This window comes from Capricornis sumatraensis, chromosome 4 (genome assembly GCF_032405125.1).
Source record: "Capricornis sumatraensis isolate serow.1 chromosome 4, serow.2, whole genome shotgun sequence".
NCBI lineage: Eukaryota > Metazoa > Chordata > Mammalia > Artiodactyla > Bovidae > Capricornis > Capricornis sumatraensis.
Genome location: NC_091072.1, coordinates 72,999,627 through 73,014,270, shown reverse-complemented (window position 1 = coordinate 73,014,270; position 14,644 = coordinate 72,999,627). Strand labels below are relative to the sequence as shown.

Genomic DNA, 14,644 nt, shown 5'->3' with positions numbered 1-14,644 from the left:
GCAAAGAATATAACCAGTCTGATTTCGGTGTTGACCATCTGGTGATGTCCATGCTTAGAGTCGTCTCTTGTGTTGTTGGAAGAGGGTCTGCACTGTGACCTGTGCGTTCTCTTGGCAAAACTCTGTTAGCGTTTGCCCTGCTTCAGTTTTGTACTCCCAAGGCCAAACTTGCCTGTTACTCCAGGTATGTCTTGATTTTCTAGTTTTGCATTCCAATCTCCTGTGATGGAAAGGACATCTTTTTTTGGTAAGTTTTTATTTTTTCACTTTCCTTTCATTTGTAATATTTCTTCTTCCTTGTCTCTAGAAAAGGGAGTGGTGCAAGGCACATATTGAGTGATTGAGTGATCAAGTGGAGTGGGGAAACAAAATGGAATGAGCCTATGAGGATTTCACTCACCTCACAAGGCTTTTTTTCTTTTTTTTTCTCTGACTCATACAAGAAAACTTAAGCCATAAGTGGTAAAAGTTTTTTTTATTTTGGGATCTTAATGTAGATTCTTTGCATTAGAAATTGCTCCAAAGCTTTATGGGTCAAAGAAAATAAGTCCGTTTGTGTCATGAGTGGGTATCAAAGCCTTGTTGTTAATTAGATCCGAATGTTGTCTGTCTTTCATTTTGGCGAGCTCATATACAGCCCGACCCTTGGGGCTAGCGTGCTGTGTTCCCAGCCGCACGCTCCTTCCTGACCATTAGGAAGTCTCTGGTCTGTATTGGCCCTTGCAGCTGGTAGGAGGTAGGTGTCTTCCACTTCCCTCTCCTCAGCAGGCTGCCCAGGTCCCCAGGGCTGAGGTGAGCCGTCATCACCCAGCGGAGTGTGACTCCTGTGTCCTGCTTGGGCGCTGCTCTGCAGCCCTGCCTTAAAAGGCCCAGGCTAGTGCTCAGGGACAGGGTTTTTAAAGAGCAATGCGTGTATCACTCAGTGCAGTCTACTGCAAAATCTGAAGGAGGAAAAATCCTCCCGGGAAGCAATTCCACTTTTCTAGCCAGGTTTCCAGAACCATTAGCTCCTTATAGACACTGCTTCTGTTTATAGATGTTGAGTTGTTAAGGGTTTACCAGTTGTTTTTTCCTTCTGGTTTAATCACAGAACCTAGTTGAGAACTCTTACTTGTGAGAACTGAATGCTGACTTTATGCAGATGTTTTAAAAATCTAGTCTGTAGAGTTTGAAGTATGGATGCTAGTCTGTATTTTAAGCAAGAGAGTATTAGATGTTCTTTTGGTGAAAATTGAGACTTCATAACTCCTGCAATCTACTTGTAGCCTTGGGCCAAGACACAGTGCCCCTGGGACACACGGGGTCCTTTTTCCTATTTGGAAATTTATTCCTATTAGGGTACTATAACCAAACAGAGGACTATTTCCTTCACAAGAATAAGTTCAATATTACTAATATTTGAAGAGCTTTTGAAGTTCTAGCTTATGTTTGGCAAATATATATTTTTTCCTTTTTAACATTTTTAACAGCTTTGGTTATTTTTTATTGTTGTTTTAAAAATTTACAAGAGGACAGTTGAAAAAAATTTTGAACTAGAGTTCTGAGTTTTAATACATGTATATATTTATGTAACCAGGACTACAGTCAGGATACAAAACAGATCCATCCCCTCAAAAAGCCCTCTGCTGCCCATTTGTAGTCAAGCTCTCTAATGTGTGATCTCTGCCAGCTCCCAAATGGCTCTCTGTTCTGTGGTTTTGTTTTTTTTTATAATGTCATTTAAATAGAATCATGCTATAGAATAGAATCTTTTGAAATTGCCTTCTTTCACTCAGCATGGTACCTTGGAGATTTATCTATGTTGTTATGTTTATCAATAGTTTGTTCTTTTTTGTGTGTAGTGGTATCCCATTGAATGGTTATATATCAGTTTGTTTATCCATTCATTTGTTGAAGGATATTTGAGATATGTCCAGTTTCAAGTGATTATGAATACTGCTGCTATAAATGTATAGGTTTTGGTATGAATCTGAATTTACAGTATTCAAAGATATCTGTAAGGGTGAATTGCTGAGTAATAGAAACTATTAAACCATTTTTTTCAAAGTGATTATACCATTTTGCTTTTCCATCAATAGTGTGTGAGAGTTGGTGTTAATATCTTCATTTGCACTTGGTATTGTCAGAATTTTTGTTTATTTTTTAGTTGTATTGTGGTAAGAGCACCACAGAGATCTTTTCTCTTAACAAAATTTTAAGTGTACATTGTTATTGACTATAGGTCCAGTGTTTTACATGGATTTCTAGAGCTTATTCATCTTGCCTAATTGAAACTTTCTGTCCAGTGATAAGCAACTTCCTATTTCCCTCTTCCCCCAGCCCTGGCAAACATCATTCTACTTGGATTCTATGAATGTGACAATTTTGTATGTCTCGTATAAGGGTAATTATGCAGTATTTCTCTTTCCATGACTGGCTTATTACACTTAGTATGATGTCCTCAAGGTTCATCCATGTTATAGAATATGTCAGAATTTCTTTCTTTTTAAAACAAGCTGAACAGTATTCCTGTGTCTGTGTGTGCCACATTTTCTTTGTGTGTTCATCTATAGATGGACATTTAGGTTGCCTCCCTATCTTGGTAACTGTTGAACGGTGCTGCAGTGAACATGGTATAGCTAATATTTCTTCAAGATCCTGATTTTAATTCTTTTGGAGAACTACGCAGAAGTGAGACTGCTGGATTGTATGGTAGGTCTAGTTTTCATTTTTTGAAGAATTTCCATACTGTCTTCCACAGCAGCTACCCCGTTTTGCATTCCCACCAACAGTGTGCCAGGGACTCCAGTTTCTCTGCATCCTTTTTAGCGCTTGTTACCTTTTTTTTTTTAAATAATAACTGTCTGACAGCTGTGAGGTGATTGCTAACTGTAGTTTTTTTAATTTAATATTTCATTGGAAGATAATTGCTTTACAATCCTGTGTTAGTTTCTGCCGTGCAACAGTGTCAGTCAGCTGTACGTGTACATATATCCCCTTCCTCTTGCACCTGCCTCCCTCCCATCCCCTCCCACACCTCTAGGTCATCACAGAGCACCAAGCTGTGTTCCCTGTGCCATACAGCAGCTCCATGCCAGCTGTCTATTCTCACTGTAGTTTTGATTTCACATTCTCTTGATGGTTAGTGATAACGAGCATTCAGATTTTTTATTTTGACTATTTTAACAGGCATGTAGTGGTATCTCGTTGTGGTTTCAATTTGCTTTTCCCTAAGAGCTAATGATCTTGAGCATTTTTCACACATACATTGTCATCCGCATGTCTTTGGTTAAGTGTCTTAACCAAATCTTTTATTCAGATCCTTTGCCCATGTTTTAAAATGAGTTATTTGTTTTATTACTGTGAGTTTTGAGAGCCTTTTAAAAAAATCATGTAGCCTGGATATCAATCATCAGGTAAATTACTTGAACATGTTTTGCCTTGGTGTGTAGCTTTTCTTTTTCTTCTCTTTACAGTGTCCTTTATAGAGCTAATGCTTAAATTTTAAGTAAGTTTAATTTTCAGTTTCTTTCTTTGATGGGTCATGTTTTTGATGTAAGTAAGAATTCTTTATATAATCTAAGCTTGCAAATATGTTCTTTGCTTTCCTCTAAGAGTTTTATGGTTTTGCATTTTTACATTTAGATGTATAATTCATTTGAGTTAATTTTTGCATTGAATATGAAATTTAGGTAAAAGTTCATTTTTATGTATTTATTTTGCAGATAGATGTATGATTGTTCTAGCACCATTACTATTAAAAAGACTATCCTTTTCCCCTTGAATTGACTTTGCACTCTTGTCAAAACGCAATTGGCAATATTTGTTTTGGCCTTTTTCTGGATTATTCTATTTCATTGTCATATATATCTGTCCTGTCACCAGTACCACACTGATCTGATTATAGATATGTAACTTTACAGTAAGGCTTAAAATTATGTAGTGTGAGTCTTCCAATTTTATTTTCTTATTTCAAAATTGTTTGACTATTAATAGTTCTTTTGCTTCTCCATTGAATTTCATAGCTTGTCTATGTCTGCAAAAAACACTGGAGGAAGTAGTGGTAAACCACTCTCATATTCTTGCCGCAAGAACCCCGTGAGCAGTATGAAAAGATAAAAAGATATGACACTGCAGGATGAGCCCTCCAGGTTACAAGGTGTCCAGTATGCTCCTGCTGAAGAGCAGAGGACAGTTACTAATAGCTTCAGAAAGAATGAAGTGATTCGGCCAAAGCAGAAATGAAACTCAGTCGTGAATGTGTCTGGTGGTGAAAATAAAGTCTGATGCTGTAAAGAACAGTATTGCATAGGAATCTGAATCAAGGTAAATTGGATGTGGTCCAGCAGGAGATGGCAAACGTGAACATTGACATCTTAGGAATCAGTGAACTACAGTGGACCAGAATGGGTTAATTTAATTCAGATGACCATTATATCTACTACTATGGGCAGGAATCCCTTGGAAGAAATGGAGTAGCCCACATAGTCAACTGAAGAGTCCAAAATGGAGCACTTGGGTACAGTCTCAAAAAAGAATAATCTTGGTTCATTTCCAAGGCAAACCATTCAACATCACAGTAATTCAAGTTATGCCCCTACCACTGATGCTGAAGAAGGTGAAGTTGAACAGTTCTGTGAAGACCTACATGACCTTCTAGAACTAACACTAAAAAAAGATGTCCTTTTCATCATAGGGGATTGGAATGCAAAAGGAGGAAGTCAAGAGACACCTGGAGTAACAAGCAAGTTTGGCCTTGGAGTACAGAATGAACCAGGGCAAAGGCTAACAGAGTTTTGTCAAGAGAAACATTGGTCCTACCAAATACCCTTTTCCAACAACACAAGGGATGACTCAACACATGGACATCACCAAACGGTCAATCCAGAAATCAGATTGATTTTATTGTTTGTGACCAAAGATGGAGAAACTATACAGTCAGCAAAAACAAGACCTGGAGCTGACTGTGGCTCAGATCATCAGCTCCTTGTTGCAAAATTCAGGCTTAAATTGAATAAAGTAGGGAAAACCACTAGGCCATTCAGGTATGACCTAAATCAAATTCCGTATGATTATCACAGTGGAGGTGATGATTAGATTAAAGGGATTAGATCTGATATAGATAGAGTACCTGAGGAACTATGGATGGAAGTTCGTAACATTGTACAGGAGGCAGTGACCCAAACTATCCCCAAGAAAAATAAATACAAAAAGGCAAAATAGTTGTCTGAGTAGGTTTTACAAATAGCTGAGAGAAGAGAAATGAAAAGCAAGGGAGATCAAAACAGTATGGTCCTGGCACAAAGACAGACATATAGATCAATGGAACAAAATAGAAAGCCCAGAGATAAATCCACACACATATGGACACCTTATCTTTGACAAAGGAGGCAAGAATATACAATGGAGTAAAGACAATCTCTTTAACAAGTGGTGCTGGGAAAACTGGTCAACCACTTGTAAAAGAATGAAACTAGATCACTTTCTAACACCGCACACAAAAATAAACTCAAAATGGATTAAAGATCTAAATGTAAGACCAGAAACTATAAAACTCCTAGAGGAGAACATAGGCAAAACACTCTCAGACATAAATCACAGCAGGATCCTCTATGATCCACCTCCCAGAATTCTGGAAATAAAAGCAAAAATAAACAAATGGGACCTAATTAAAATTAAAAGCTTCTGCACAACAAAGGAAACTATAAGCAAGGTGAAAAGACAGCCTTCAGAATGGGAGAAAATAATAGCAAATGAAGCAACTGACAAACAACTAATCTCAAAAACATACAAGCAACTTATGCAGCTCAATTCCAGAAAAATAAATGACCCAATCAAAAAATGGGCCAAAGAACTAAATAGACATTTCTCCAAAGAAGACATACAGATGGCTAACAAACACATGAAAAGATGCTCAACATCACTCATTATCAGAGAAATGCAAATCAAAACCACAATGAGGTACCACTTCACACCAGTCAGAATGGCTGCGATCCAAAAATCTGCAAGCAATAAATGCTGGAGAGGGTGTGGAGAAAAGGGAACCCTCCTACACTGTTGGTGGGAATGCAAACTAGTACAGCCACTATGGAGAACAGTGTGGAGATTCCTTAAAAAATTGCAAATAGAACTACCTTATGACCCAGCAATCCCACTGCTGGGCATACACACCGAGGAAACCAGAATTGAAAGAGACACATGTACCCAATGTTCATCGCAGCACTGTTTATAATAGCCAGGACATGGAAACAACCCAGATGTCCATCAGCAGATGAATGGGTAAGAAAGCTGTGGTACATATACACAATGGAGTATTACTCAGCCGTTAAAAAGAATTCATTTGAATCAGTTCTGATGAGATGGATGAAACTGGAGCCGATTATACAGAGTGAAGTAAGCCAGAAAGAAAAACACCAATACAGTATACTAACACATATATATGGAATCTAGAAAGATGGCAATGACGACCCTGTATGCAAGACAGGAAAAAAGACACAGATGTGTATAACGGACTTTTGGACTCAGAGGGAGAGGGAGAGGGTGGGATGATTTTGGAGAATGGCATTCTATCATGTATACTATCATGTAAGAATTGAATCGCCAGTCCATGTCTGACGCAGGATACAGCATGCTTGGGGTTGGTGCATGGGGATGACCCACTGAGATGTTATGGGGAGGGAGGTGGGAGGGGGGTTCATGTTTGGGAACACATGTAAGAATTAAAGATTTTAAAATTTAAAAAAATAAAGAAAGAAAGAAAGAAAGAAAAGCAAGGGAGAAAGGGAACGATATACCCAACTGAATGCAGAGTTCCAGAGAATAGCAAGAAGTAAGAAGGCCTTCTTCAATGGACATTGCAGAGAAGTAGAGGAAAACAATAGAATTGGAAAGACTAGAGATCTCTTCAAGAAAATCAGAGATACCAAGGGAACATTTCGTGCAAAGATGGGCTCGATAAAGGACAGAAACAGTAAGGGCCTAACAGAGGCAGAAGAAATTAAGAAGAGGTGGCAAGAATACACGAAGAACTACACAGAAAAGGTCTTAATGACCAGTATAACCACGATGGTGTGGTCACTCACCTAGAGCCGGACATCCTGGAGTGTGAAGTCAAATGGGCTTTAGGAAGCATTACTACAAATAAAACTAGTGGAGGTGATGGAATTCCAGCTGAGCTATTTCAAATCCTAAAAAATGATGCTGTTAAAGCGTGGCACCCAATGTGAGCAGCAAATTTGGAAAACCCAGCTGTGACCACAGGACTGGAAAAGATCAGTTTTCATTCCCAAAGAAGGGCAGTGCCAGAGAATGTTCAAACTATTATACAGTTGTGCTCATTTAGCATGTTCGTATGTTAGTAAGATTACACTCAAAAGCCTTCAAGTTAGGCCTCATCAGTACATGAACTGAAAACTTCCATATGTACAAGCTGGGTTTAGAAAAGGCAAAGGACCCAGAGATCAAACTGCCAACATTCACTGGATCATAGAGAAAGAAGAGAATTCCAGAAGAACCTCTTCTTCTCCTTCATTAACTACACGAAATCCTTTGTGTAGATCACAACAAACTGGAAAATTCTTAAAGAGATACCAGACCACCTTATGTGTCTCCTGAGAGACCTGTATGGGGGTCTAGAAGCAACAGTTAGAACTTTACATGGAACAACTGACTGCTTCCCAGGTGGGAAAGGAGTACAACAAGGCTGTATTGTCACCCTGTTTATTTAACTTCTGTGTAGGGTACATCATGTGAAATGCTGGGCTGGATGAATCACAAGCTGGAATCAAGATTGCAGGGAGAAATATCAACTTCAGATATGCAGATAATACCACTCTAATGACACCGTGAAGAAGAACTAGAGAACCTCTTGATGAAGGTAAAAGAGGAGAGTGAAAAAGAAAACTCAGTATTGAAAAAACTGCTTAAAACTCAGTATTAAAAAAATCTAAGGTCATGGCATCTGGTCCCATCACTTCATGGCAATTAGAAGGGGAAAAAATGGAAGCAGTGACAGATCTTATTTTCTTGGGCTCCAAAATCACTGCAGATGGTGGCTGCAGCCATGAAATTAAAAGATGCATAATCCTTGGAAGGAAAGCTATAACAAACCTAGACAGTGTATTAAAAAGCAAAGACATCACCTTGCCAACAAAGGTCCGTATAGTCAAAAGTTATGGTTTTTCCAGTAGTCATGTACAGACAGATGTGAGAGCTGGACCATAAAGAAGCCTGAGTGCCAAAGAATTGATGCTTTAGAACTGTGGTGTCGGAAAAGACTCTTGAGAGTCCCTGGGAGAGCAAGGAGATCCAACCAGTCCATCCTAGAGGAAATCAACCCTGAATATTCATTGGAAGGACTGATGCTGAAGATGAAGCTCCAGTACTTTTGCCTCCTGATGCAAAGAGCTGACTCATTGGAAAAGACCCTGATGCTGGGAAAGGTTGAAGGCAAAAGAAGAGGGCGGCAGAGGATGAGATAGCATCACCGACTCAATGGACATGAATTTGAGCAAACCCTGGGAGATAGTGAAGGACACAGTAGCCTGGTATGCTGTAGTCCATGGGGTTGCAAAGAGTCAGAAATGACTTAGCAACTGAACAGCATTATAGTTCTTTTGTCTTTCCACTGAATTTCCTAGTTTGCCTGTGTCTGTGTCTGCGAAACTCCCGCTAGCATTCTGCCTGTGTGTGTGCTTTGTCTCTCAGTCATGTCTGACTCTCTGCAGCCCCATGGACTGTAGCCCCCCAGGCTCCTCTGTCCATGGAATTTTCCAGGCAAGACTGCTTGAGTGGGATGCCATCTCCTATTCCAGGGGATCTTCCTGACTCAGGGATCGAATGTCTCCTGCATTGGCAGGCGGATTCTTTACCACTGAGCCTCCTGTGAAGCCCTGTTTTGCTTGGGACTGCATTAAATCTGGACATCAGTTTGAGAATTGATAATTGTGTCTTCCAGTCAATGAATATGATAAATGTCTTCATCATTTATTTAGGTAGTTTATTTCTTTTATCACTTCATATGGTTTTTTTCATTAGTCGTGTACAGATGTGAGAGTTGAATCATAAAGAAGGCTGAATGCTGAAGAGCTGATGATTGGACGTGACTTAGCGACAGAACAACAACAATCATTTTATGGTTTTCAGCATATAGGTTTTCATATATTGTTAGATTTATACCTAGTTTTAAGCTATTGTAAAATTTAAAAATTAAGTTTCAGTTTCTAATTCATTCCCAGGATATAGAAATAGGATAGATTTTTTTCGTATTGAAGTTGTGTCTTACAGCCTTATTAAACTGTTTAATTCTAGGAGCTTTATTTTTATTTTTATTTTATTTTATTTTTTTACCATGATGCTTGGTATGTAGGATTTCAAATTCCCCAACCAGGGTTAAACCTGTGCCCCCTGTAATGGAAGCATGGAGTCTTCACCACAGGACCGCCAGGGAAGTTATGTCGTCTGTAAAAAATGAGTTTTATATCTTTCTTTCTAGTCTTTGTCCTTTGTATTTCTTTACCTCCTCCACCGTTAATATAACCTTCTAGTAAGATATTGCACGAAAGTGTGAAAGCGGACCTTCTTGCTTTCTTCCTGATCTTCGGGAAAAAGCATGTAGTTTCTCCCCATTAAGTATGATGGTAGCTGTTAGTTTTTGTAGATACTCTTTCTCAGGTTGAATAAATTCCCTTCTGTTCCCAATTTGTTGAGAGTTTTTTCAGGAATGGATGTTGAATTTTATCAGATGCTTTTATGTATTAGTTGATACAATTATGTGATTTTTTTCAAATTATTTAATCTGTTAATATAATGAATTATACTGATTGATTTTCAAATATTGAGCTACCCTTACCTTCTTGGGGTAGACACCCAATTGGTTGTGATGTGTTCTTCTATATTGTTGGATATGATTTGCTAATATTTGTTGAGTTTTGCATCTGTGTTTATGAAGATATTAGTACTAGTTTTGTTAGTTTTTTCGTGCCATCAAGTTTTGGTATCAGGATAATGCTGGTCTTATAAAATAAGTTTAAAAGTGTTCATTTTGGGGAAGAGAAAACGTAGAATTCCTTTTTAAAATATTTGGTAGAATTCTTCAATGAACTGTGCGTAGGGTTTTCTTTGTGTGGGAGTTTTTAACTATAAATTAAACTTCTTTAATAGATACAGAACAATACAAGTTGTCTAATACTTTTTGGGTAAGTTCTGGTACTTTGTGGTTTTTAAGGAGTTGGCGCATTCATCTAAGTTGTCAACTTTATGTACATAGATTCATTCATGGTATTTTCTTAGTATCCTTTTAGTGTCTGCTTCTGCTGCTGCCTTCTGCTAAGTTGCTTCAGTCGTCCCTGGGATTCTCCAGGCAAGAACACTGGAGTGGGTTGCCATTTCCTTCTCCAGTGCATGAAAGTGAAAAGTGAAAGTGAAGTCTCTCAGTTGTGTCTGACTCTTCACGACCCCATAGACTGCAGCCTACCAGGCCCCTCCATCCATGGGATTTTCCAGGCAAGAGTACTGGAGTGGGGTGCCATTGCCTTCTCTGCCTTTTAGTGTCTGGGTCTATATTAATATCCTTTCATTCTTAATATAGATAATTTGTATATTCATTCTTTTCTTTTTGTTTTGCTAGAAGTTTATCAATTTTATTCATCTTTTCAAAGAACCTATTTCTGATTTTATTGATTTTTCCTCTATTTTTTTCTGTTTTCAATATAATTGATTTCTATTCTTCTTATTTTTTCCCTTCTGCTTACTTTGAATTAATTTACTCTTTTTTTAAGGTGAAAAACTATGTTTTTTTAGATCATTGATTTGAAACCTTTCCTTTTTTAAAATACAAGCTTTTAATACTATGAATTTCCCTATAAACACTGCTGTGGTTGCATTTGTACAAATTTTGATATGTTGAAACTTCTTCTTTGACCAACGAATTCTTCAGAAGTATGTTGCTTTGAGTGTTTGGAGTATTGGGAGATTTTCCAAAGTCTTTTGTTTTATTGATTTCTAGTTTAATTCCATTATGGTCGGAGGACATACTTTGTATGATTTCAGCATGTTTAAATTTGTTGAGGTTTGTTTTATAACCCAAGATATGCTCTATCTTGGTGAATGTCCTAGGTGCACATGAGTAGAATGTATATTCTACTGTTAGGTGGAATGTTCTATAAATGTTCATTATAGGCAATTGGTTGTTCAGTTCCTTGGTATCCTTGATTTTTTTTCCTCGCAGTTTTACTCAGATATAATCGATGTGGAACACTGCCTAAGTTTAAGGTGTATAGTGTAATAATTTGACTTATATACATCATGAAATGATTATTGCAGAAAGTTTAGTGAGCATCTGTCATCTTCTGTAGGTATAAGATTAAAGAAATAGAAAAAATTGTTTTTGTTGTAATGAGAACTCTTAGGATTTACTTTCTTAATGGCTTTCATATATAATATATAGCAGTGTTCATTATATTTATCATGTTGTACATTCTATCTCAAATACTTAGTTCTTTTATAACTGGAAGTTTCTTCCTTTTGATTGCCTTCATCCAGTTCCCCCTCCTTCCACCTCCTACCTCTGATAACCACAAATTGGATCTTTTTCTGTGTTTGTTTGTTTTTGAAGAATAATTGACCTACAACACTATGTTTCTGTTACACAACATAGTGGTATACTTCTGTACATTTCAAAATGATCATCACGGAAGTCTAGTTACAATATGTCACCATACAAAGATATTACGTAGTTATTGACTGTATTCCCTACATATACATTTCATATCCATGACTCATTTATATAGCAACTGAAAGTGTGTATTTCTTAATCTCTTTTACTTCTTACTTTCCTCCCCTCACTCTCCTATAGCCTTGATTTTTTTCCTTCTCCTTCTTAAAAAAATTAAAATGTGATTTATTTATTATTCAATTGCAACATTATATCCTACCTCTTCTTTATTTTTTCAGACTTATTGAGGTATTATTGACAAATAGGAATTATATATATTTAACATGTACATGTTTTGATATCCTTGATAATTTTCTGTTTACTTGTTCTATTGAGGACTGAGAAAGGAAGACTGAAGCCTCTAAAATTGTAGATTTGTCCGTTTCTTCCCTTAGTTCCATCGGTTGTTGCTTCATATATTTTGAAGCTCTTTTCTTAGATACATACACATTTAAGATTGTTTTTTATTTTAGTGAATTGACCCTTTTATCATTATTTACTATCCTTTTTATCCCTGATAATTTTCCTTGTTTTGAAGTCTGCTTTATCTGATATTAATATAGCCTATTAACATACAGTTAATATAGTTCTGATAACTCTCATTTTCATAGTACATTCTTACCTCCTTCTTTTACTTACATTTTTTATAATAATTTCACATTTATAAATGAGTTGCAAAAATAATACATAGAGTTTCTATGTGCCCTTTACTTAGCTTTCCCTAATGTTAATATATTATATAAAATATAATATAAATATATAAAATATATTATATATAATATATTATATTTTGATAAATACTACATTTATCAAAACTAAGAAATTAACATTGGTATATTACTCTATAAGTAAGCTACAGAATTTCATAGATTTCACCAGTTTGTCTACTATTTTTTTTTCCTTTTCTATAATTCAGTCCAGGCAGCCATAATAGCATTTAGTACCCTTTCATTTTTTAACCTGTGTACATCATTGTATTGAGCAGGTTTCTGGCAGACTACACACAGTGTGTCTTTTTTTGCAAATCCATCCTGATAACATCTCTTTTAATTGGTGTGTTTAGACTATTTACATTTAATCTAATTATTGATATTTTAGATCTAGGTCTGCCGTTTTGTTATATTTTTCTGTTCTTTCTATTTTGTGTTTCTTTGTCTCCCTTTATGTCCTTCTTTTGGATTATTTGAACTATTTTAGTATTCTGCTTAGAGGGCTTCCCTGATGGCTTAAAGCGTCTGCCTCCAATGCGGGAGACCCGGGTTTGATCCCTGGGTCGGGAAGATCCCCTGGAGAAGGAAATGGCAACCCACTCCAGTACTCTTGCCTGGAGAATCCCATGGACGGAGGAGCCTGGTAGGCTACAGTCCATGGGGTCGCAAAGAGTCGGACACGACTGAGCGACTTCACTTTCACTTTAGATTTCTCTATTGAGTTTTTGGTTTCCCTGGTGGCTCAGATTGTAAAGAATCTGCCTGCAATGTGGGATACCTGGGTTTGATTCCTGGGTCGGGAAGATCCCCTGGAGAAGGGAATGGGAATCCACTCCAGTATTCTTGCCTGGAGAATTCCATGGACAGAGGAGCCTGGTGGGCTACAGTCCATGGGATCACAAAGAATCAGACATAACTGAGCGACTGACACACACGCACACATATTGAATTTTTACTGCTTTTTTATTTCAGTGTTGGCTAGGAATTACAGTACACATATTCAAGTATTATGCTTAAAACCAATATTTATCACTTCAAGTAGAATATGGAAACTTCAGTACCATAAAGATTGGTTTGCCCTCTTCCTTTTTATCTTGTAGTGGTCATATGTGTAACATCTATAGTCACTGAAAACCCCATCAGACATTGTTATAATTTTTGCTTTCAATCATCTTTCATCTCTTAAAGAACTTAGAAGTAAAATAGGCTATATCATTTACTCAGATATTTAACCATTTCTAGTGCTCTTCCTTCTTTGCTGAAATTTTGTTCCCATGTTGTATCATTTCCTTCCATCCCAAGAACTTTCTTTAGCGTCTTTGGCAAGTCTGCTAGTGATGGCTTCTCTTGGTTTTCTTTGAGAATTTATTTCATCATTTTTGAAAGCTATTTCACTGGATATGCAGAATTCTGGGTTTGGCCATTGTTTTCCAGCACTTAAAATTCTTTTCCCACTGTCATCTGTTCTCTATGGTTTCTGATAGGACGTTCACAGTCATTTGAGTTATTTTTTCCCCATATGTAATGCATTATTTTTCTCTGACTGCTTTCAAGATTTTTTTTTTTTTCCTTTGCTTTAGATTTTACTTGGCAAGAATTTCTTTGAGGTTATCCTGATTGATATTCACTGAATTTCTTGAATCTATAAGTTTGTGTCTTTTACTAAAGTTGGGAAGTATTGAGCTATTATTTCTTGAAATATTTTTCTTTTTGACCACACCACACATCTTTTGGGATCTTTAGTTCCCCGACCAGGGATTGAACCTGGGCTCATGGCAGTGAAAGTGCCAAGTCCTAACCACTGGACCACCAGGGAATTCCCTCAAATATTATTTCTGTAGCATACTGTTTGTCCTTTACTAAGCGGCCTTTGATGATACAAATGTTAGGCCTTTTGATATTGTCCAGTGGGTCCTCAAGGCTCTGTTCATTTTTGTTTTCCAGTCTTTTTTCTCAGTTGTTCAGCTTGGATAATTCTGTTAATCCATTTTCAAGTTCACTGACCTGTCATTTCAGTTACACTGTAGAGCCCAACTAGTGAATTTTTAAATTTCTGTCATTATATTTTCTAGTTTAGATTTTTTCATTTGGTTCTTCTCCTTCTTCTTCATCTATTCTTTGTCAAGACTGTCTACTTTTCCTTTTACTTCAAGATCATTTGTCTTTATTTCTTTGAGCATGATTATAATATGTGCTTTTAGGTCAGTTCAGTTGCTCAGTCATGTCCGACTCTTTGAGATCC

General features: G+C 37.0%; 1 non-coding gene across 1 annotated transcript; it reads right to left on the bottom strand.

The window, feature by feature from the left end:
- Positions 1–14,145: 14,145 nt before the first annotated feature.
- Positions 14,146–14,218, bottom strand: TRNAE-UUC (transfer RNA glutamic acid (anticodon UUC)). Its single transcript has one exon. It is a non-coding gene; the product is annotated as a tRNA-Glu (tRNA).
- Positions 14,219–14,644: the final 426 nt, after the last annotated feature.